The 23,444-nt window shown below is 39.2% G+C and overlaps 1 protein-coding gene across 1 annotated transcript in view; it reads right to left on the minus strand.

Annotated features, from left to right (window-relative positions):
- RtcB (RtcB RNA ligase) overlaps positions 1–23,444 on the minus strand; it is a 40,987-nt gene that overhangs the window by 6,798 nt on the left and 10,745 nt on the right. The gene's annotated exons all lie outside the window — the stretch shown is intronic.

The following is a 23,444-nucleotide window of genomic DNA, read 5'->3' on the forward strand; positions in this document are numbered from 1 at the left end:
CCACCTTTGTCATACCCGAAAAATGGAAAATGGCCAAGGTGGTCCCGCTACTAAAGCCTGGGAAACCAGCTAACATAGGAGAGTCATATGCCCGATATCTCTCCTATCGCCAGTAGCCATTTTGCTCCCCTACTTCAAAGCACATTTTGCAGCTAGCCTGTCATCAGCATGGCTTTAGAAAACTCCATAGCCACCACCACCGCGCTAAATGCCATAAGCACCCAGATAAATTGTGGTTTAAATCAGAAGCCCCACCATAGAACAGTACTCGTAGCGCTAGACCTATCAAAAGCTTTTGATACGGTCAACCATGGCACGTTACTGCAAGACTTGGAAGGGTCTACCCTTGCCCCATGTCTTAAAAGGTGGACCGCAAATTATCTGGGTGGTCGACAGGCATCGGTGCATTTCAGAAACGAAACATCAAAACCAAGAAGAATTAAACAAGGGGTGCCCCAAGGTGGTGTCCTATCCCCACTTTTGTTTAATTTTTACATATCAAAACTACCTTCGCCACCGGAAGGAGTTACGCCGATGACTGCCAAATAATGGCCACAGGCCCGGGCCCACAGATCGATGAGCTTTGCAACAGAATAAACGGCTACCTCCCTTTGTTTTGTCGACCATTTTGAACATCCACGTCGATGGCACTACGCTATCGACTGTCGCGTGTCACTTTTGCTCAACTTCGTTCTGGATACTGTAACAGGTTAAACTCTTACCTATCCAGAATCAACCCCGACATACAAAATGTATGCCCCGCTTGCAACGTGTCCCCACATGACACCAACCATCTCTTTAATTGTAATGTGGTACCAACGCCTCTAACACCCCTTTCATTATGGTCCACCCCTGTTGAAACAGCAAGTTTCCTTGGACTCCCGTTAGAGGATATTGATGACAAATTGTGATCGGTCGCGGATGTTAGGTGGGGCGAAGCACTGCTACAACAACAACAACAACAGCATGTCTCGCTAATTAATACAGATGCTAAATGGCTTCAGAAATATTGGGCCATGAGAAAATGCTTGTCAAGTTGTATTTCTTACCAGCACTAAAACCACTGGGATATATTCTCAAACATCAGCACAAGTGGTGTGTACCAGAGGTGTGTATCGACGCTTCCCATGGCAGCCGGTTCTATGTAGCGGAACGACTCGGGATTCAGGGGATTGATAAGCACAGTCCAAAGGTTCATACTTCCGTCCACAGCAAAAAGGCTCTTACTATTCATACTGCTAAAATAGTATGAATGTTGGAGATTCGAGTTCAATACTCAGTTCTCTAGAAGCTAGCTAATGACGAAGTGAAATTCAGAAACATGTCCTGTTGTTGTTGTTGTAACAGTGCTTCGCCCCATCCAATAGGTGTGACCGATCACAAATTGTTATCAATATCCTCTAACTGGAGTTCAAGGAAACTTGCTGTTTCAGCAGGGGTGGACCATAATGATAGGGGTGTTATAGACGTTAGTTCCATATTACAGTTGAAGAGTTGGTTGGTGTCATGTGGGGACACATTGCAAGCAGGGCATACATTTTGTATGTCGGGGTTGATTCTGAATAGGTAAGAGTTTAACCTGTAACAGTATCCAGATCGAAGTTGAGCTAGAGTGACTCGCGTTTCCCTAGGGAGTGTGCGTTCCCCTTCTGCAAGTTTATGGTATTGTTCTTTGAGTACAGGATTCACCGGGCAATTCGTGAGATAGAGGTCCGACGCCTGTTTGGAGTTCACAGAGGACCTGCTTGTGTTTTTTGGCTTCATACGGCTGTATTCTCAGGTGCCGTATTTCCTCATAATGCTTACGGAGATGACGCCTTAAGGCCCTGGGCGGTGTTGGTTCATCAATCAGATGTCTGTTGGGATGCCCAGGTTTTTGGGTATTCAACAGGAACTTTTAATAAATGAAATGAAATGAAATGAAAAACTGTTTGGTTAGCATTTCATCCCTGTTGGGGAGCATTCTCGGCTCATTACGTAGATGGTGTTCTGGGGACATAAGAAGGGAACCCGTGGCGGCTTTTTTTTCTCTTTCCTGATCGAACGTAACACCCAAGATTTTGGGGTGTAAGACAGTCGGTAGCGTAGTGCCATTGACGTGGATGTTCAAAATGGTCGGATTTGGGACGTCCATGTTGTAAATAAGGTCGCCGATGATGTCAGGTTTCGCCAGGAGAAAAAGCTGGAGAGATCAGGGGGGTTGCCCTTTATTTTGTTGCAAAGCTCATCGATCTTTGGGCCTGGGCCTGTGGCCATTATTGTGCAGTCAGCAGCGTAGGAAACGATAGTAACTCCTTCTGGTGGCGAAGGTAGCTTTGATATGTAGAAGTTAAACGAAAGTGGAAATAGGACACCACCACACGCGATTCCCAAGGCAGTCGGTTCTATGTACTGGAGCGACTCGGGATTTTTCCCGACCAAGGACTGTCATTTCAGTGTGACCCCATTTAATTTGTTGCGTCCCCCCACAAATTGTCATCCTCCCTGCAGCTCCTTGCAGCAGGACTGCTCCATATTCTCTTACTCCGGGAAGGCATCGAATCCAATCCGCGTCCGTCTCCTGACCCCGGTCCTGAGAAATGGTTTTGCTGCATCTTTTTAGGACGGTCATACTCTGTTCAGTGTTTCTGGTGCAAGGGATGGTTGCATCGGACAGGTTGTTCTGGGCTTGATCCCAAAACACGACGTCCACGTAACTTTTATAAATATTTTGTGGCTCCTTGCTGTTCACACCCAAGGGCGTCCCGTAGTCTACGCTTAAGCGCCCCCCACTACCTTCCAGCAGCCCCGCTGCTGCTCGCGCCCCACGGCGCCAACAACTCAAACAGCTGCTACCACTCATAACTGCTACCTTCGTAGTAGTCGGTAGCAATGCTGAGCATCAGCCCCTGCCCCCGTCTTCTCCCCCCCCCCCTTTTTCGGGCAGCAATCGTGCAGGTCAGGGAAACAGACTCTTAGTCCCTACCTCCGTTTGCACCGTTTGCCAGCACAGAATATATAGGTTTGCGACATCCGCCCAATGCAGCTCCTGCCTTGGGTGGTGCCACTTTCCTAGATGTTCTGGTCTATGCAACGGCAACCGCCCGACGGTTTTCACCACGCCATGTTGCCAGGTCGCAAACCCAAATCATCCGGGTATCCCAATGCTTGCCCAAGGACGCCCAGTCCCAGGGCCACAAAAGCAATTGCGTCCTGGCCTTCCACAACCCGGACATAGTCACCCGTCACTTACCCCCAGAGTGGCGGCGTCTCCCCTTATGCACTTCAGAATTCTGCAGTTAAACTCTAATGGACTAACTGGGAAGATTACAGAGATAGTCGATTTCATGAAGCGACACAACATCCGCATTGCTGCGATTCAAGAGACTAAACTCACAGCAAGATCTGCATTGCAGACCTGCTCTGAGTATAATGTCCACAGGAAAGACCGCGAGAGCGGAAATGGAGGTCGTCTCGCGTTTATCATACACCACTCTGTGCAATATTATATATTCGATCCTGGCATCGACCGCAGGGACAATGTCTTAGAACGTCAAGGCCTATCTGTCCGGTCAGGCGATGCAAACCTAGAAATCACCAACATCTACATCCCTCCTGCCACCTGTTGCCCCAGTGGATACCGCACTAATATCAGCGCCTTACTCACTGGCAACAATCGCATTATCTTAGGCGATTTCAATGCCCATCATTATCTATGGCATTCAAACTTGCGGGCGGACAGTAGGGGTGAGATGTTGGCGGATCAAATAGAAGAAACGACGTTCTGCACAATAAACGGAGACGCCCCCACACGTATGGTAGGAAGCTGTAACAGCTCGCCAGATATCTCAATCGTGAGCGCAGAACTCGTAAACTGCGTCAACTGGCAGCCGATGGTAACATTGGCATCCGACCACCTGCCCATACTTATTTCGCTCGAGCGTACCGCCGACTTCACCGTCACTGAAAAACGCACTTTCATAAACTTCAAAAAAGGAAAGTGGGAAGAATATAAATCCTTTACAGACAACCGCTTTGCTACCCTCCCTATCCCGACTGATGCCCGCCAAGGGGAGCGTGCCTTCCGTAGGGTCATTGAATCCGCCTCGGCACGTTTTATTCCCGCCGGGAGAATTCCCGAAATCCGGCCCACTTCCCGGCGGAGGCCGCAAACTTAGCGAGAGAACGTGACCATATAAGACAGCTTGATGCAGGCGACCCCCAAATAAGGGATATAAACCAACGCATCAGATTGCTTGTGGATGAACACAAGCAGGCGAAATGGGAGGAGCACCTAAGAGGTTGTAACCTCTCTACCGGTGCGGGTAAGCTTTGGTCCACCGTAAAGTCCCTATTGAATCCGACTAAGCACAAAGACAAAGTTTCCATCGCCTTTGGCGACAAAGTGCTGTAGGATGCGAAAAAACGCGCGAGCGCTTTCTGCCGACAATATATAATGCATTCTACGGTCGACAAAGATAGACAGAGAGCCAATAGACACGCACATAAACACAAATTCAGCGCGTCACCAATCACCATCACCGCTAAAGAGGTTGAGGACGCCATTGGTCGTGCTAAACCATCCAAAGCAGTGGGCCCAGACGGCATAGCCATGCCGAAGGGTCTACCCTTCCCCCATGTCTTAAAAGGTGGATCCCAAATTATCTGGGTGGTCGGCAGGCATCGGTGCAATTTAGAAACGAAACATCAAAACCAAGGAGAATTAAACAAGGGGTGCCACAGGGTGGTGTCCTATCCCCACTTGTATGTATGTATTTATTTGAAAATTTTTTCCCAGCACAACAATTTTGACAAATTATTTAACAGTGCTAGTCATGAATAGCATGAGCTATAAAAAATTTAACATTTATAATAATAATAAATTAGATTAATCAAATTAAATTAAATATAACGGATAATAGTGAAATATTTATGTATGTAAATGTAAATCTTAAAACTAAATAAAAGTAGTTAATAAATATTAAAGACAGCAGCAGTGATGATAACCTTTGGCTGGTTATAGATCGAATAGTATTTAACAAATGAAGAAAGAAGACACAGAGAAAGGAAAAGGACTTAGAAATGAACATTTTAACAACATCAATTTGAGATCCAGTTTAAGAGTCGTTAAAAAATGATGTTAGCTCTTTTTTGAAGTGCTGAGCATTACTTAAGAGTCGAAGACTTGTAGTGTGGGACTAGCCGAAATACAAAAATGAAACGAAGTGTTTTAGTTGACAGTCAAATAAAATCTGAATCTTTATTTTCAAATTCGGCTTTTAGTTGCCTGCGTCGTAACGATAATATTTATCTCTATGTATTTCATGCAACATTTTGTTGCTTGCAAAATCTTCGTTCAACCGTCTATACATACATATGTGTTATATTATGACTCGCTCGGTGATACGAAATCTTGTGTACATTTATATTTATATGCGCAAGTGTGTGTTACTTATATTCTTACGACTAGGAAAGGGAAACATTTGTGAGTGTATATATATAAGGGGGACTCATGTAACCGTATAAATGCCTTATAAAGTGTGTAAACGTATAAATTTATCTAGTGCGTAAACGAACTGTCAAATTTTGTATGAAAAATCATTTACACAATTTGTATAAATTTACGCGCACATTTCATTGTGTAAACGCGGTAAACTCAAAGGAATGCAACCTTGCAGACATTACAGCAGGCATTTTCATCAGAAATCTCCAACATCAGCAAGTAAAGGCGTTTTAGTTTTGATTTTTCACTTAATTTTGGCATTTTTTAATTTGTATATCAAAAAAATTTTGTTTTGCAATAATACAGCTGATAAACAATCAATTTTATCAAGAGTATTACTAGGTGCGTTCATATAACAGCGTGTGTAAATGGATATAATTTTACACCTTATAAGTTTATATGCTTTCATGAGTCCCCCTATAATAAGTTCGGTAATTCTTATGAGCATGCTTATTCGTACATGTGAGCGCAACTTATATTCTTACATACTAGAGAGAACGAGCATTATATTGTCTATTCGTGAGTGGCGCGTCGTTTGCGCTTTTATATATTTATATACAATTTTATATACATTGTTTACATGAGCAAGAAAAGGAACGAACATGCTATCGTTTTTCTTAAATATATGTTGTGGAGAGGCACTTGCGCTTTTATATACATATATGGTCTTAAATGGAGTGATTGGTGTGTAGGTATACATATTCATAGCTAACGGATAACTGTAATTATGTTTGCATACTAAGGCGAGTATGAACTTGCGCACATAGAAACGGCGCACGGCAAATTGGCTAATGCAATAACCTATGACGCCAATATATGTATTTACAAAGTACGGCAGAACCTTACTTTACAGTATGCGCTGCCATACAACGGACACTGCTATAGTAGGTAGGGAGTTCCAAAGACGTATTGCAGTAACAAAGAATTGGCGCTCAGAGGTTAGCGTGCGGTATCTAATGTGCTTAAGAAGAAGCACCGATCTTGATGATTGCAGAAAAATAAGCTTACGATATACATAGATAGTCAGGTTCCTTCGTGTGTATCAACTTATGGAGGAAGGACAGTGTTTTGACTTTTAAAAGATTTTCGAAAGAAATGTTTAGCAACCTTTCAGCATGTTGTGATACGTGGTCAAGTCTTTTCAACCCATAAACATATCTAGCAATGTTGTTGTAAACAACATTTAGTTTGTTCTTGCACAGATAGTCACAGTTTGAGTAAATCACACAACCATGGAGTAGCGTAGGTATTAAGTACGCTTCAGCGAGAAGTAGTCTTATGTGCAAAGGCGTGAAATACTGTGTTAACCATAGTGTACGAAGCATTCCATACACTTTTCCAACCGTTCTAAAAATATGGTCTTTCCATGTCAATGTTTTGTAAAAAATTAAACCTAAGTTTTTCGCCGTATCTACGTATTCTATAACGGAATTGTCGAACACTACATTCTCTAAATCATTAGTGGGAAAAGATCTTCTATGAATAACAATACATTTTGACTTATTCAGGTTTATACATAAGCCATTCATAGCAGCACATGAAAATATTTGATTCAAATCGTGGTTTAAGTTACTTATGCACAAGCTAGTTTGATCACGAGGACACGTAAACAACTGCACATCATCAGCGTAGATATGAGCATTACAATACTTAAGGACATCGGGTAAGTCATTGATGTACAGAACAAATAACAGAGGACCCAGGATAGCCTTGATGGACGCCTCTTAAGACATGTAGGAAGTCAGACTTCACCATCTATACATACTGCTTGAGTCCTATCGCCAAGATATGATCTTATAAGGGCAACTGCGTGACCAGAGAAGTTAAATAGGTTTTTCAGCTTCCTACAGAGCAGAGTGTGGTCTACTTTTGTTTAGTTTCTACATATCTAAGCTACCTTCAACACCGGAAGGAGTCACAATCGTTTCCTACGCCGATGACTGCACAACAATGGTCACAGGCCCAGGCCCAAAGATCCATGGGCTATGCAATAAAATAAACGGTTACCTCCCCAATCTCTCCAGTTTTTTTGCCTCGCGAAACTTGGCATTATCACCGACTAAATCTCCCGCGACCTTATTTACAACATGGACGTCCCAAATGTTGACCATTTTGAACATACACGTCGTTGGCACTACGCTACCGACTGTCCTACACCCCAAAATCTTGGGTGTGACGTTTGATCAGGATCTACATTTTGGTGAGCACGCAGCCGCAATTGTTCCGAGAATTCAGAGCCGTATCAAAATCCTCAAACCCTCGCTGGCAGTACCTGGGGAAAAGATAAAGAAACGCTCATGACTACATAAAAAGCAATTAGCCAGCCGATTACGTGCTACGCGTCACCCATATGGTCCCCAAGCCTAAAAATTACCCACTGGAAGAAACTACAGGCCTGCCAAAATACCGCTCTCAGAATCGCCACGGGCTGTCTTCTTATGTCCCCAGAACACCATCTACATAATGAGGCGAGAATACTCCCCATCAGGGAGAGAAATGAGATGCTGACCAAACAGTTCCTGTTGAATACCCAGAAACCTGGGCATCCCAACAGACATCTGATTGATGAACCAGCACCGCCTAGGGGCTTAAGGAGTCATCTCCGTAAGCATTTTGAGGAAATACGGCACCTGAGAACCCAGCCGTATGAAGTGAAAAAACACAAGCAGGTCCTTGGTGAACTCCATAAACAGGCGTCGGACCTTTATGCCGGGAATTGCCCGGTGAATCCAGTACATAAAGAAAATTATCCAAAACTCGGGGAAGAGGAACGCATACTCCCCAGGGGAACGCGTGTCACTCTTGCTCAACTTCGTTCTGGATGCTGTAGCAGGTTAAACTCTTACCTATCCAGAATCAACCCCGACATACAAAATGTATGCCCCGCTTGCAATGTGTCCCCACATGACACCAACCATCTCTTTAATTGTAATGTGGAACCAACGCCTCTAACACCCCTTTCCTTATGGTCCACCCCTGTTGAAACGGCAAGTTTCCTTGGACTCCCGTTAGAGGATATTGATGTCAATTTGTGATCGGTCGCGGCTATTAGGTGGGGCGAGCATTGCTACAACAACAACAACATGGCACTACGCTACCGACTGTCCTACACCCCAAAAGCTTGGGTGTGACGTTTGATCAGGATCTACATTTTGGTGAGCACGCAGCCGCAATTGTTCCCAGAATTCAGAGCCGTATCAAAATCCTCAAACCCTCGCTGGCAGTACCTGGGGAAAAGATAAAGAAACGCTCATGACTACATACAAAGCAATTAGCCAGCCGATTACGTGCTACGCGTCACCCATATGGTCGCCAAGCCTAAAAATTACCCACTGGAAGAAACTACAGGCCTGCCAAAATACTGCTCTCAGAATCGCCACGGGCTGTCTTCTTATGTCCTGTAGTGCCATAGTAAATTGCATTAAAATAAATTGCGATGGCAAACCTCTTTAGAAATGTGCAAGATGCAACCATACATCAGATGCACTTGGCATCACTAAAATTGTTAGAGTCGAGCAACTCGGAGAGTTTCTGATTGGCTGAAACTGCCGTTGATCGACGCCATCATTAATATCGTTGCTAAGCAACGTAAAGAAAAGCTGCCTAGCTACATAGTTGCGTTAGCGGCAGTTTTTCAGTTTTAAGTGAACCGGCCGCCGCAAAAGTTTCCGAAACAAAATTAATTAAAACATACGTAGGGTTAAAGCTAAAAATTAAATTACAGGCTAAGTGAAACAAGAGAACTAAAAGTTATTAAAATAAAACAATTATATTTAAAATTAACCTAACAATTTATTTATTAAAGGAGAACAAAAGACAATAGATTAAAACATACGTAAGTACGTGCGTGGAGCAGTGTGTGTGCGCGCAAAACCACCTTTTTGCAGATCCGTCGAATGGATCTTTTAAATGGCGACCGTGGGCCGAAGCCCTGTAAATACGGCGAAGGGCCGGAAGGAGGCAAGCCTCCCAACAGGCGTGCGTGCTCAAATTAAAAGGAAAAAAAAAGCCCAACACAAAATTTCAAAAATGAAAATTTACAAAAAATACAAAAATATAAAAGTTAAAAAACCATCTACAAACATTTTTTTTACAAAATTTAATACGAATACAAAAAAAATATAAAACAGAAAATCTACAAAAAAAATTACAAAACATTTAAAAATTCCTACAAAAAAAGTTTAAAATCAAAAATTTACAAAAAAAAATCCAAAAACTGAAAAATATTACAAAAAAATACAAACATTTTAAACAACTTCTACAAAAAATTACTAAATTTTAAAATTTTTTACAAGAAAATACAAAACTCGGAAAAATCAAAAAAAAATACAAAGACAAAACTGAATTATCGAGCGTATAAATACATATAAAATATACAAAAATCTAATCATTTTCAAAAAAAACATGCAATAAAAAGCTTCAATTGAAGAGAAATCAGCTCAAATATGGCGGTAGTTGTGGCTTATGGCAGTGGCTAGTGAGAGAAAATTTTTTTTTAATTGAAAGACATTTAAAGAAAATTTATATACGCATAACACAAAGAATTAATAAAAACGGAAATAATAAGAGAAATTTCGAAATTAATAATAAAACAAAAACCAAACGGAAGCAGAAATAATATAATTCGGAAAACGAAAAACCAAACCTTTTGAATAAACTGTACACATTTCTTAGTGGAAAAAAACAAAAAACGGCACTAGCAACGCCACATTAATAACGGCACTAGCCACGCCGCCGTCATAACGGCAAACCACCATAAATCGAAAAACCGAATAGCGGAAGGCTAGTGACGCCATCAGGAACAGCAAGTGCAGTGGCAGAATATCAGGTGGCAGCAGCAGAACAGCAAGCGCAGCAGCAATACACCAAACGCAGCAGAAAAACAGCAAACGGTAAAACGCAGAGGCATTTTGGTATGGAATTTTTTCTTAATTTTTATACTATTTAAACTCATTTTATAAAAACTACTTAAAATTACTCTTTTCAACTTCTGAACGTTACAAAACCAATTTTCATACCATTTTCTAAAAAAAAAAAAAAACAAAAAAAAAATTTTTTTCAATTCATTAATTTTTCCAATTTTCGAAAATTACTTATAATACTTATTACAAAAAATAATTTTTTGCATTATATCTAAACTTTCTATATACATACATACAGTACATCCAAATTTATTAAAATATACATACATAAATATATGTGTAAAATGATAGGGTAGGCACTGTGGGACAGAGTCGGACAAAAACTGCATTAAAAACTTCATTAGATTTTTTCGTTATTCAAACAATTGTGATTCAATAAATTTTCATAAAAGTTTTCATTAGCTTGGTCCCACTCTGCCCTACAGTGGGCTCCATCAATAAACGTTAAAAAAAAAAAAAAAAAAAATTGTTTACTTTTCTAAAGCGGTGCGTCCGTGGTAAAAATATGACATAAATTTTTTTTAAACCCCGGTGCGTCCGAGGACATTTATAATACAATTTTGGAAAGATGCGGTGCGCCCGTATCTATAAAAATAAAAACAAGACAATTTTGATAAAAGCGGTGCGTCCGTTTAAAGCCTGTACAAAAATATTTGCCATTCTATAATCTTTGCATTTAAATTCAAATAAAATTGTTACCGCCGTTCCTAGTGGGTACTCTGTATTTATCGTTACCATCGTTCCTACTGGGTGCTTACATATATTTTGTACGGTATAATTCAATGTATACCTATTTATTTATGTACTCATCCTTCTCTAAACATATTTGAGAGACTTGCGGTAAATTAGGTGGCGTGATGATAAAAAATAACATAAATGCAAAGCTATGAAGAGGTTGGGTCGACAACGCAAAGTTAGTAGCAAACAAATGTTTTTAAAGTTGTGTATAAAAACAACTTTTTCTTAGTAGTGACTTTATTCTGTACAACTTATGCACAAAGATGATTTTATACACAACTTTAAAAACATTTGTTTGCTACTAACTTTGCGTTGTCGACCCAACCTCTTCATAGCTTTGCATTTATGTTATTTTTTATCATCACGCCACCTAATTTACCGCAAGTCTCTCAAATATGTTTAGAGAAGGATGAGTACATAAATAAATAGGTATACATTGAATTATACCGTACAAAATATATGTAAGCACCCAGTAGGAACGATGGTAACGATAAATACAGAGTACCCACTAGGAACGGCGGTAACATTCCCCCCCTCGTAAGCGAACCCTCGAGCTTACTTCTCCACATTGCCGACGTCTAGTACAGCTAATTTTGTGGCAGGTCGCTCCAGGATGCCGCGTGAAGTTCTTACAGTCGCCCGTCTTACTTGACCATCTTTTGCTGTGGTAACATCGACTATAACTCCCTTTGGCCACGAGTTTCTTGTCATAGATTCGTCGACGATAACAACTACGTCGCCCACTTTTAATGGAGCCTGCTTTTCGAACCATTTAGATCGTCGTGTCAAAATCGGCCTATACTCTTTGACCCATCTCTGCCAAAACCTATCAGCATACAGTTGCGTTTGACGATAGCGCTGACGTAAGTCCCCACTGTTGCCGATTGGCTTGTAACCTGAAGATGATCCGATTAATATGTGGTTTGGCGTGATAGCTGTGTCGTCGTTTGCCTCTATGGTTACGAATGTAAGTGGCCTAGAGTTGATTATAAATTCGACCTCAAGGAGAGTGCTGTGAAGAGTTTCGTCGTTAAATTTGTGGTTGGGATTTATTACATTCAATACGGTTTTAATTGACCTTATCAGGCGTTCCCACGCTCCGCCCATATGAGGAGCTGCCGGTGGGTTGAACCTCCATTTAATATCGTCGAACTTAGTTTGCATAGCTGTGTAATCTATGTTACTCCTTTCGTTGCGTAGAATTTTTTCAGTTGCTTTGAAATTTGTGCCGTTGTCGGTGTAGATTTCTCTTGGTATTCCGCGCCGTGCGATGAAATTTCGTATGCATAAGATGCAAGAACTGGTATCGAGGCTGTAAGCTATCTCTATGTGAATAGCACGAACAGTGAGGCATGTAAAGATCACTCCCCAACGCTTCTCTCGGTGGCGCCCTACCGTAACGTGGATAGGACCGAAGTAGTCGATACCAACGTAACTAAATGGTCGTTCAAAACTGGCGAGTCGCGCGGCGGGCAAGGGAGCCATCTGTGGAGGCCGAGGTTTGGCGAGCATGTTCTTGCAAGCTTGGCAGTTTCGACGCACCGTTCGGTACAAAACCCGTAGTCGTGGTATATGGTATCTTTCTCGTACTTCGTTTATTGCGGTTTCGTGCGATAGGTGGTGATACCTTTCGTGGATGTCTTTAACTATCAAGTAGGCGATATGGTGCTTACCAGGCAAAACAACAGCATTACGAGCTGTTAAGAATTCATTCCTGCCTCTGACGCGTATAACTCCGTGTTCGTCTGTGAATACATTTAGACCTTTTAATTTACTGTGCCCTTCGGTACTCTTACCGCTATTTAGGCTAAGTATATCGTTTCCAAACTCATTGAGTTGCGCTTGAGTTATCAATGTCCTTTTTGCAACTTCAAGCATCTCGAAGGTAACCTTATCCGGTGGTTTTTGCGAATGAGCCTTTGCTTTGACCTTTTCTACGTAAAGAATAAATGTAGCTAATGCACGATATAACCTTCTCCAGCTTGAAAAATATTCGACGTTCATAGAAAGTTTTCTCTCGTCTGATTTCCGGATATGTAGCAGATGATTTTTTAATTCACTGTTATCTAATAGTCCCAAGTCGCGGCCTAGGTCGCTTAAAACACATATATATATTGTTTCATCACCCATTTAAGTTTTCATATTTTAGAACATTTTGTTCTTTCCTTCCGTCAATTCTTTTCATATTTTAGAACATTTTGTTCTTTCCTTCCGTCAATTCCTTTAATTGCATAATAATATGCAACAATTTAGTTGCTTTTTATTATGGCTTTATTTAAATATATTATGCACACAAACAAAGGAATTATTTCCAAGCAACAACCAACAAAAATCAATTTGAAAAATGTTTTTAAAGACTTTGTTAAATTACGAATTTTCCGTTATGAGTAAAAAACAACTTTTTCTTAGTAGTGACTTTATTCTGTACAACTTATGCACAAAGATGATTTTATACACAACTTTAAAAACATTTGTTTGCTACTAACTTTGCGTTGTCGACCCAACCTCTTCATAGCTTTGCATTTATGTTATTTTTTATCATCACGCCACCTAATTTACCGCAAGTCTCTCAAATATGTTTAGAGAAGGATGAGTACATAAATAAATAGGTATACATTGAATTATACCGTACAAAATATATGTAAGCACCCAGTAGGAACGATGGTAACGATAAATACAGAGTACCCACTAGGAACGGCGGTAACAAAAATTATAATTTTTCCATACATTTCTGATTCAAAATTTTTTCACACTGTACAATTATAAATTCTTACATTCCAATAAATATATTCGTAAACAATATTCAACATCTTTTAAATTGCATGTGAATCCCAATTCCCACTTCCGTTTTGCATGGAAAATTTTCAGCTGATTCCAATCATTGAGTTTGGATTTGCGGACAACAAAAGCGTAAAGTAAATATTTTCTTGAATCCTTTTATCAACTAATCACTAACTTTAGTATTTCAATAAAATTCACTAACTAAAGTTTTTTTGCTATAAGTATTCGCTAACCAATTGTATAACTATAACTAAAATCTAAAAGCTTTCAAAAATACATACTTTCACAAATTTCTTTTAAAATATTTTCATAAATTCCCTTTGAGAACACTTACATAATTTTCTTTTGAGCTCAATTCAACCCGTTCCAATTTAATTTCCTTTAAATTCAATTTCTATTCAATCTTCATAAACAAATTCCACATATCCTGCAGCAAAAATTTTAATATTTTGTCTATTCGTTTCAACGCGTATGAACCTAAGAAGCGGGAAGGTTGTTTCTAAAGAGTCCCATCCGAGTTCAAGTTCCAAAAATTCAGAGCAAAATTTAGATTCCGAAAACTCAGAGCAAGATATAGATTCCAATAATTCAGATTCTGATTCATCTTCAAGTGCATCGTCAACTGATACCTTAACAAGTGAACATAATTATAAATTATCCCTGAGCGCAGACTTTTTAGGATTTGCTGATCAACCTGTAATTCCAAATTCTAGTTTTTCTATTCTAACTCCGGTTCTTAACGTTACAACCATGGCCACAATCGAGGAGAAAAAATCGTTTATTAATACTTGTGCCTCGATTATGCGAGACAACTACAGTGGAGACCCGTTAGCACTTGGCTCGTTTATAAATAAAGTTGAATTAATGGAAGTATTCTCTAACGAAAATTTAACTCCTACTTTTATTGCATTTTTAAAATCCAAGCTCGAAGGCAAAGCTCGCGAAGCCCTACCAACGCATATAGAATCTGTCAACCAAATTAAAGAAGCGCTATGTAGTGAAATTAGGCCAGACAACTCGAAAGTTGTCGCGGGAAAAATTTCAGCCTTAAGAGTAACAAATAACAATTTTTCAGAATTTTCAAAGCAGGTAGAAGAGCTTTCTTACTCGTTAGAGCGCTGTCTAATCATTGAAGGTATGACGAAGGCAAAAGCCCATGAGATGGCAGTTGAACAAACCATTAGCGTTTGTAGATTAAATAGTAGGTCAGATATGGTGAAATCAATCCTTGCGTCAACAACCTTCAAAGACTCAAAGGACGTAGTAGCAAAAATGATTATAGAGCGAGATCAGGAAGTTAAAGAGCGGCAAGTGTTAGCGTTTCGGTCACGTCCAATAAGATATAATATTTCCGTGAAAATTCTAGAGGCAACAAAAATTTCAGATACAACAACAATAGTAATTTTCGATTTAACAATAACGCAAATAGGCAACACATTTCGACAAGTCCAGTTTTTTTTTGATTCTCAGGAACTTTGTAACGGTGTTTTCACAGCAAAATGTATCGTTGATACAAAAAATCCAATAATAAAAGTTATCAACACCACCGACGAGGTCAAGTACGTAAAAGATTTCAATATTCAAACTGAAGACATTAAAAACTTCAATGTCTATCGAATAAATGATACACCTATCGATTCAAAACGTATAGAAGAGCTTAAATCAATTTTGGCAAAACAAATGCCTTCTTACGCTAAAAAGAAATTACTTGATTTATGTTTGAAATATTCTGATATTTTTGCATTAAAAACCGACTTAATGACGCTTAATAATTTCTATGAACAAAAACTTAGATTAACTGACAAAAGTCCTGTCTATATAAAAAATTACCGTTTGCCATACACACAACGCGAAGAAATAAATAAACAAGTCGAAAACCTATTACAGAATGATTTAATCGAACCTAGTTTTTCAAATTATAACAGTCCTTTAATTTTGGTACCGAAAAAAGATCCAGCAGGCAAAAACTCGTATCGCATGTGCGTAGATTTTAGAGCAGTCAATAAAAAGCTTATAGCCGACAAATTTCCACTAGCACGCGTTGATGACATACTCGACAATCTTGGCAGAGCCAAATACTTTTCAACTTTAGACCTTTTTTCTGGTTTTCACCAAATACCTCTTCACCCTAAATCTAGAGACGTAAGTTCTTTCAGTACAGATCGAGGAGCTTTTCGTTGGAAAGTTTTACCTTTCGGGTTAAATATTGCACCAAACTCTTTTTCTCGCATGATGTCAATAGCATTTTCAGGCATTTCGCCAAACCAAGCTTTTATGTATATTGACGACGTTATCGTCATTGGTTGTAGTGAGACACACCACCTTAAAAATTTAGAAAAAGTTTTCGAAACCTGTAGAAAGTTTAATTTAAAGCTGAATCCAAACAAATGCAATTTCCTTCGTTCCGAAGTAACTTTTCTAGGCCATAAATGCACGTCAAAAGGTTTGCTGCCAGATGATTCGAAAATAGACGCTATTAAAAGGTATACTAAGCCAAAAGACAAACATGCGGTTAGGCGATTTGTCGCCTTTGCAAATTATTACAGGCGATTTATACCGAATTTTGCGTCACTGGCAGCACCTTTAAATCGTTTAAATAGGAAAAAAGTTGAATTTGTTTGGGACGAAGCGTGCGAAAACGCTTTCGAAAAACTAAAACTAGCATTAATGTCTCCTCAACTACTACAATACCCTGACTTTACAAAAGAATTTATAATTACAGTAGATGCTTCTAAGAGTGGGTGTGGTGCTATATTAAGCCAAAAGCATGGTGATAACGATTTACCAATTTGTTTCGCGTCAAAATCTTTTAATAAAGCAGAACAGAAAAAAGCAATTATCGAATTAGAACTCCTAGCAATACATTTCGCTATAAAGCATTTTCGTCCATATGTTTACGGTACAAAGTTCACAGTAAAATCCGATCATAGACCACTAGTTTATCTTTTTAACATGAAAGACCCTTCGTCTAAACTTTCTAGAATTCGATTAGAACTATCAGAATATAAATTTACGATTGAATATATAAAAGGAAAACCTAACGTTGTGGCTGATGCTCTTTCACGCATTAGTATAGACGAAATAAAAGAATCTACAAAGCATGTTTTAGCAGTCCAAACGCGATCACAAACCAAACAAAAGGAATTAGAAAATAAAGGCGATAATTTTACTGATACTTTTTGCGAAACGCCTAAAGTACAAGTTTATGACAAATTTTCATACAATTTTTCAAAAAAGATACCGCGAATAAAGTCGACTATACAATTTAATAAAAATAATGAGATCTCCAATATACAAATTTATGCGCATTTAAAACATAAAAAACTAAATTTACTTAATTTTGTGAATGCTAACGAAAAAACAAATTTAGATGAGTTATTTTCGAGGCTTGAAAAAGCAGCCGGCAGTCACAATATTAAGCAGTTAGAAGGGCCAAAAAATGATATATTTTTCAAAGAATTTTCAATTACAAATTTTAAAATCAGCGGTAATAAAATTTTAAAATCATTGCAAATAATACTAACAGACCCTGTAGAAACTGTAACAGAAACAGAGCAAAAACAAAAACTTATGACAATTTATCATGAGGACCCTTTGTTAGGCGGTCATTGCGGTACAAAACGATTATATTCCAAATTAAGAACAAAATACTATTGGAAAAATATGACAAGAGACATTGCGAAATTTGTCAAAAATTGCAATAAATGCCTTTTAAATAAAGTAAAACCAAAAACAAAGGAAAATCTTGTGTTGACTCCAACACCCTGCAAACCTTTTGACATAGTAATTGTCGATACAATAGGTCCACTTCCGGAATCCAAATATGGTAACAAGTTCGCTGTTACTATGATTTGTGACTTTTCTAAATACCTGGTAACAGTAGCTGTACCAGATAAATCAGCAAAAACTATTGCTTGCGCTATTTTTGAAACCTTTATATTACATCTGGTACAATGAAAGCTATTAGATCCGATTTAGGAACGGAATATAAAAACGAATTATTATCTGAATTGACAAAACTTTTAAAGATTGATCATGATTTCTCAACAGCTTACCACCACGAAACAGTTGGTACTGTTGAAAGAAATCATAGAGTCTTTAACGAATACTTGCGTGCATACCTAAACGAAACGTATTCAGATAGGGATACATATTTAAAATACTTTACATTTTTACATAATACTACAAGTAGTTCGGTTTTTGATAATAAATTTGCTCCCTTTGAATTAATATTTGGCAGAAAAACTACAATGCCATATGAATTGCAAAAAGAGCAAATTGATCCGATCTACAATGTAGAAAACTACTCAAAAGAACTTAAGTTTAGAATGCAAAAATCGCATAAAATGGCAAAAAATTTGATTAATAAGCATAAGATAAGAAATAAAGATTTATACGATAAAACGGCTAAACCTTTAGAAATTAAAATTAATGATAGAGTTTTAGTAGAAACAGAACCTAGAAATAAACATAAAAATATATATCAAGGTCCCTACATAGTAAAGAATATTGATGGACCAAATGTAACAATTTGTGAGATAAGTAATCAAAACGAAAAAATTGTACATAAAAATAGAGTACAAAAAATTAATTAAATTTAGTATGTACTTATTCCTATAAATATAACTAAATAATCTTTAAGAGATAAATCTATTTTAGGAATACGCCAATGAAGGCTAGAGAAAACAATTTTTTAAGGTACCAAATAAATATAAATTTATAACGTAGATCCTACAATAAGAATAGAGGCAAAAAAACCGGTTCATTTCAAACTATAAATGAAATATTTTAAAACTAACTTTGTTACATATCTCATTTCCTTTAAAAATTAAAATTTTAATTCTCTAAAAAAAAAAGTTGCATTGTTCTGAACGAACGAATCCCGGGTTAACACCGTTCATTCAAAACATTACAACAAATTACTTAAGCCCAAAGAAGAATGTGGCAAGATTAATTACTAATCTTACCAAATTCTTCTTTTCTAAAGGGGATGATGTAGTGCCATAGTAAATTGCATTAAAATAAATTGCGATGGCAACCCTCTTTAGAAATGTGCAAGATGCAACCATACATCAGATGCACTTGGCATCACTTGTTAGAGTCGAGCAACTCGGAGAGTTTCTGATTGGCTGAAACTGCCGTTGATCGACGCCATCATTAATATCGTTGCTAAGCAACGTAAAGAAAAGCTGCCTAGCTACATAGTTGCGTTAGCGGCAGTCTTTCAGTTTTAAGTGAACCGGCCGCCGCAAAAGTTTCCGAAACAAAATTAATTAAAACATACGTAGTGTTAAAGCTAAAAATTTAATTACAGGCTAAGTGAAACAAGAGAACTAAAAGTTATTAAAATAAAACAATTATATTTAAAATTAACCTAACAATTTATTTATTAAAGGAGAACAAAAGACAATAGATTAAAACATACGTAAGTACGTGCATGGAGCAGTGTGTGTGCGCGCAAAACCACCTTTTTGCAGATCCGTCGAATGGATCTTTTAAAGTCCCCAGAACACCATCTACATAATGAGGCGAGAATACTCCCCATCAGGGAGAGAAATGAAATGCTGACCAAACAGTCATTGTGAATGATGACAAAGTGTGTTATCTTATCTGTCAACTGCCTGACAGGCTGTTCAATATGGCTACTTTTCAGCGTTTTGACAGGCTGTTCAATATGGCGGCGCCTATGTTCAGCGGGTGATAGAAAGAGATACAGAATGAGACAGCGATAGTCAAATACGAATCAGGTGATTCAATCACTTTGGAATTTTGACGTTTATTCAGAAGATATCACACTTAGTCATCATTCACAATGCAAACAGTTCCTGTTGAATACACAGAAACATGAGCATCCCAACTAGGGATGCAAACGATACATCGATGTTTTTAAAACATCGATAGTATCGGATGAAAATCCGATGTTTAACATCGATCTTCCAAAATTACTCAATATCGAAAAAGTGCCGATACATCGATGTCAACTTTGACGCTATTTCGAACATCCACACCTCTGTAGTTGCATTTATTGACGCCTCTTTTTCTTTTGCTACGTTGCTGCAAACTGATGTAAAAAGGGTAAGTTATTAATAATAATTGTTTAAATTATGATGTGACTTTTATACTAAATAAATTGGTGACCATCTTAAAGGAAAGTGCAGTATTGCCAGTGCAAAGGTGTGAGGTAAATATGTAGATCGTGAAGTAGTATCCCGGGTTTTTGGAATACTGTTTTTAATTGGATAATACTTAATTTTTACATCGCCTTTGATTACCTTTGATAACAGCGTAATAGTTTTTATATTAACTACATGCATATATAATATAACCTGTGCAGATTGTAAAGGGGCCTTTAAAATAAATTTCTGGTCGAATTTTCTTAAAAATTCCTCGATTTCGGGGTGTGTGAGCTAATGTCACAAACCAGGCGACTATAAATATCACCTCACTCACTAGAGCCACGTAGTTTTTCCAAAATTTAATTCTACTGAAAAAGCACCGGAGAACATCTATGTATCGATGTTTTACCTCCGATGTTTTTTATCATCGATGTTTATTATATCGATACATCGAAACATCGATGTATCGATGTTGCTCCTCAAAATTTGTATCCCTAATCCCAATAGACATCTGATTGATGAACCAGCACCGCCTAGGGGCTTAAGGAGTCATCTCCGTAAGCATTTTGAGGAAATACGGCACCTGAGAAACCAGCCGTATGAAGCGAAAAAACACAAGCAGGTCCTTGGTGAACTCCATAAAAAGGCGTCGGACCTTTATGCCGGGAATTGCCCGGTGAATCCAGTACTTAAAGAAAAGTATCCAAAACTCGCGGAAGAGGAACGCATACTCCCCAGGGAGACGCTTGTCACTCTTGCTAAACTTCGTTCTGGATACTGTAACAGATTAAACTCTTGCCTATCCAGAATCAACCCCGACATACAAAATGTATGCCCCGCTTGCAATGTGTCCCCACATGACACCAACCATCTCTTTAATTGTAATGTGGAACCAACGCCTCTAACACCCCTTTCCTTATGGTCCACCCCTGTTGAAACGGCAAGTTTCCTTGGACTCCCGTTAGAGGATATTGATGACAATTTGTGATCGGTCGTGGCTGTTAGGTGGGGCGAACCATTGCAACAACAACAACAACACCAAAAACAACAACAACTACAACAGCAGCAGCAGCGGGAACTTGTTGTGGCTTGCTAAGCAGCAGAGCTGTTGGAAGGTAGTGGGCGTGCGCTGAGGCGTAGACTACGGGACGCCCTTGGGCCTGAACCGCAAGGAGCCACAAGATTTATAAAAGTTACGAAGGCGTCTGGTTTTAGGATCTAGCCCAGCAGCAAAACCATTTCTCAGGACCGGGGTCAGGAGACGACTAAAGTTAGTTTTCAGGGATAAAATTTGTGTAATGCCAACAAAATTATGTTTTGGAAATAAAATTTTTTTTAAGTCATTGAAATATAACTATAATTCCGCATCCAGAATGTAAAGCAAAATCTATGTATTTCTTTTAGACAGTCGCGCTTCTTAAACTCTACCCCTGAAGGGAGTCGACAAAACCATTGCTATGCAGCTTATTTTCACAAACGCACTGCCAATAATAATAAAAATTCATTAGCAATTAACTCTATTTTAAATTTATTCGCTTGAAATTTGTGAAGTTACTGAAATAAATTGTCACGATCAGCTGATTTAACATGACCGATGGCAGCCTCAACCTCTTTGGCGGTGATGGTAATTTGTGACGCGCTTAATTTATGTTTATGTGCGTATCTGTTGGACATCCGTCTATCTTTGTCGCCCGTAGAATGCATTATATATTGTCGGCAGAAAGCGTTCGCGCATTTTTTCGCATCCGACAGCACTTTATCGGCAAAGGCGATGGAAACTGTGTCATTGTGCCTAGACGGATTCGGATGCTAAACCATCCAAAGCAGTGGGCCCAGACGGCATAGCCATGGGGAACGAAAGTTTCAAATATTTAGCACATGTCTTCAACCTGTCTCTTTCCACCTTTGTCATTCCCGAAAAATGGAAAATAACCAAGTGGTACAGGCTACTAAAGCCTGGGAAACCAGCAAACATAGGAGAGTCATATCGCCCGAAATCTCTCCTATCGCCACTAGCAGGACGCTTGAAGCCATTTTGCTCCCCTACTTCAAAGCAAATTTGCAGATAGCCTGTCATCAGCATGGCTTCAGAAAACTCCATAGCACCACCACCGCGCTAAATGCCATTAGCACCCAGATAACTTGCCCTTTAAATCAAAACCCCCACCATAGAACAGTACTCGTTCCGCTAGACCTATCAAAAGCTTTTGATACGGTCAACCATGGCTCGTTACTGCAGGACCTGGAAGGGTCTACCCTTCCCCCATGTCTTAAAAGGTGGACCGCAAATTATCTGGGTGGTCGGCAGGCATCGGTGCAATTTAGAAACGAAAGATCAAAACCAAGGAGAATTAAACAAGGGGTGCCACGGGGTGGTGTCCTATCCCCAGTTTTGTTTAATTTCTACATATCTAAGCTACCTTCACCACCGGAAGGAGTCACAATCGTTTCCTACGCCGATGACTGCACAATAATGGCCACAGGCCCAGGCCCAAAGATCGATGAGCTATGCAATAAAATAAACGGCTACCTCCCTGATCTCTCCAGTTTTTTCGCCTCGCGAAACCTGGCATTATCACCGACTAAATCTTCCGCGATCTTATTTACAACATGGACGTCCCAAATGTTGACCATTTTGAACATCCACGTCGTTGGCACTACGCTACCGACTGCCCTACACCCCAAAATCTTGGGTGTGACGTTTGATCAGGATCTACATTTTGGTGAGCACGCAGCCGCAATTGTTCCGAGAATTCAGAGCCGTAACAAAATCCTCAAATCCCTCGCTGGCAGTACCTGGGGAAAAGATAAAGAAACGTTAATGACTACATACAAAGCAATTAGCCAGCCGATTACGTGCTACGCGTCACCCATATGGTCGCCAAGCCTAAAAATTACCCACTGGAAGAAACTACAGGCCTGCCAAAATACCGCTCTCAGAATCGCCACGGGCTGTCTTCTTATGTCCCCAGAACACCATCTACATAATGAGGCGAGAATACTCCCCATCAGGGAGAGAAATGAGATGCTGACCAAACAGTCATTGTGAATGATGACAAAGTGTGTTATCTTATCTGTCAACTGCCTGACAGGCTGTTCAATATGGCTACTTTTCAGCGTTTTGACAGGCTGTTCAATATGGCGGCGCCTATCTTCAGCGGGTGATAGAAAGAGATACAGAATGAGACAGCGATAGTCAAATACGAATCAGGTGATACAATCACTTTGGAATTTTGACGTTTATTCAGAAGATATCACACTTAGTCATCATTCACAATGCAAACAGTTCCTGTTGAATACACAGAAACCTGAGCATCCCAACTAGGGATGCAGATACATCGATGTTTTTAAAACATCGATAGTATCGGATGAAAATCCGATGTTTACATCGATCTTTCAAAATTA

Source organism: Eurosta solidaginis, chromosome 2, assembly GCF_040869045.1.
Source record: "Eurosta solidaginis isolate ZX-2024a chromosome 2, ASM4086904v1, whole genome shotgun sequence".
Taxonomy (NCBI): domain Eukaryota; kingdom Metazoa; phylum Arthropoda; class Insecta; order Diptera; family Tephritidae; genus Eurosta; species Eurosta solidaginis.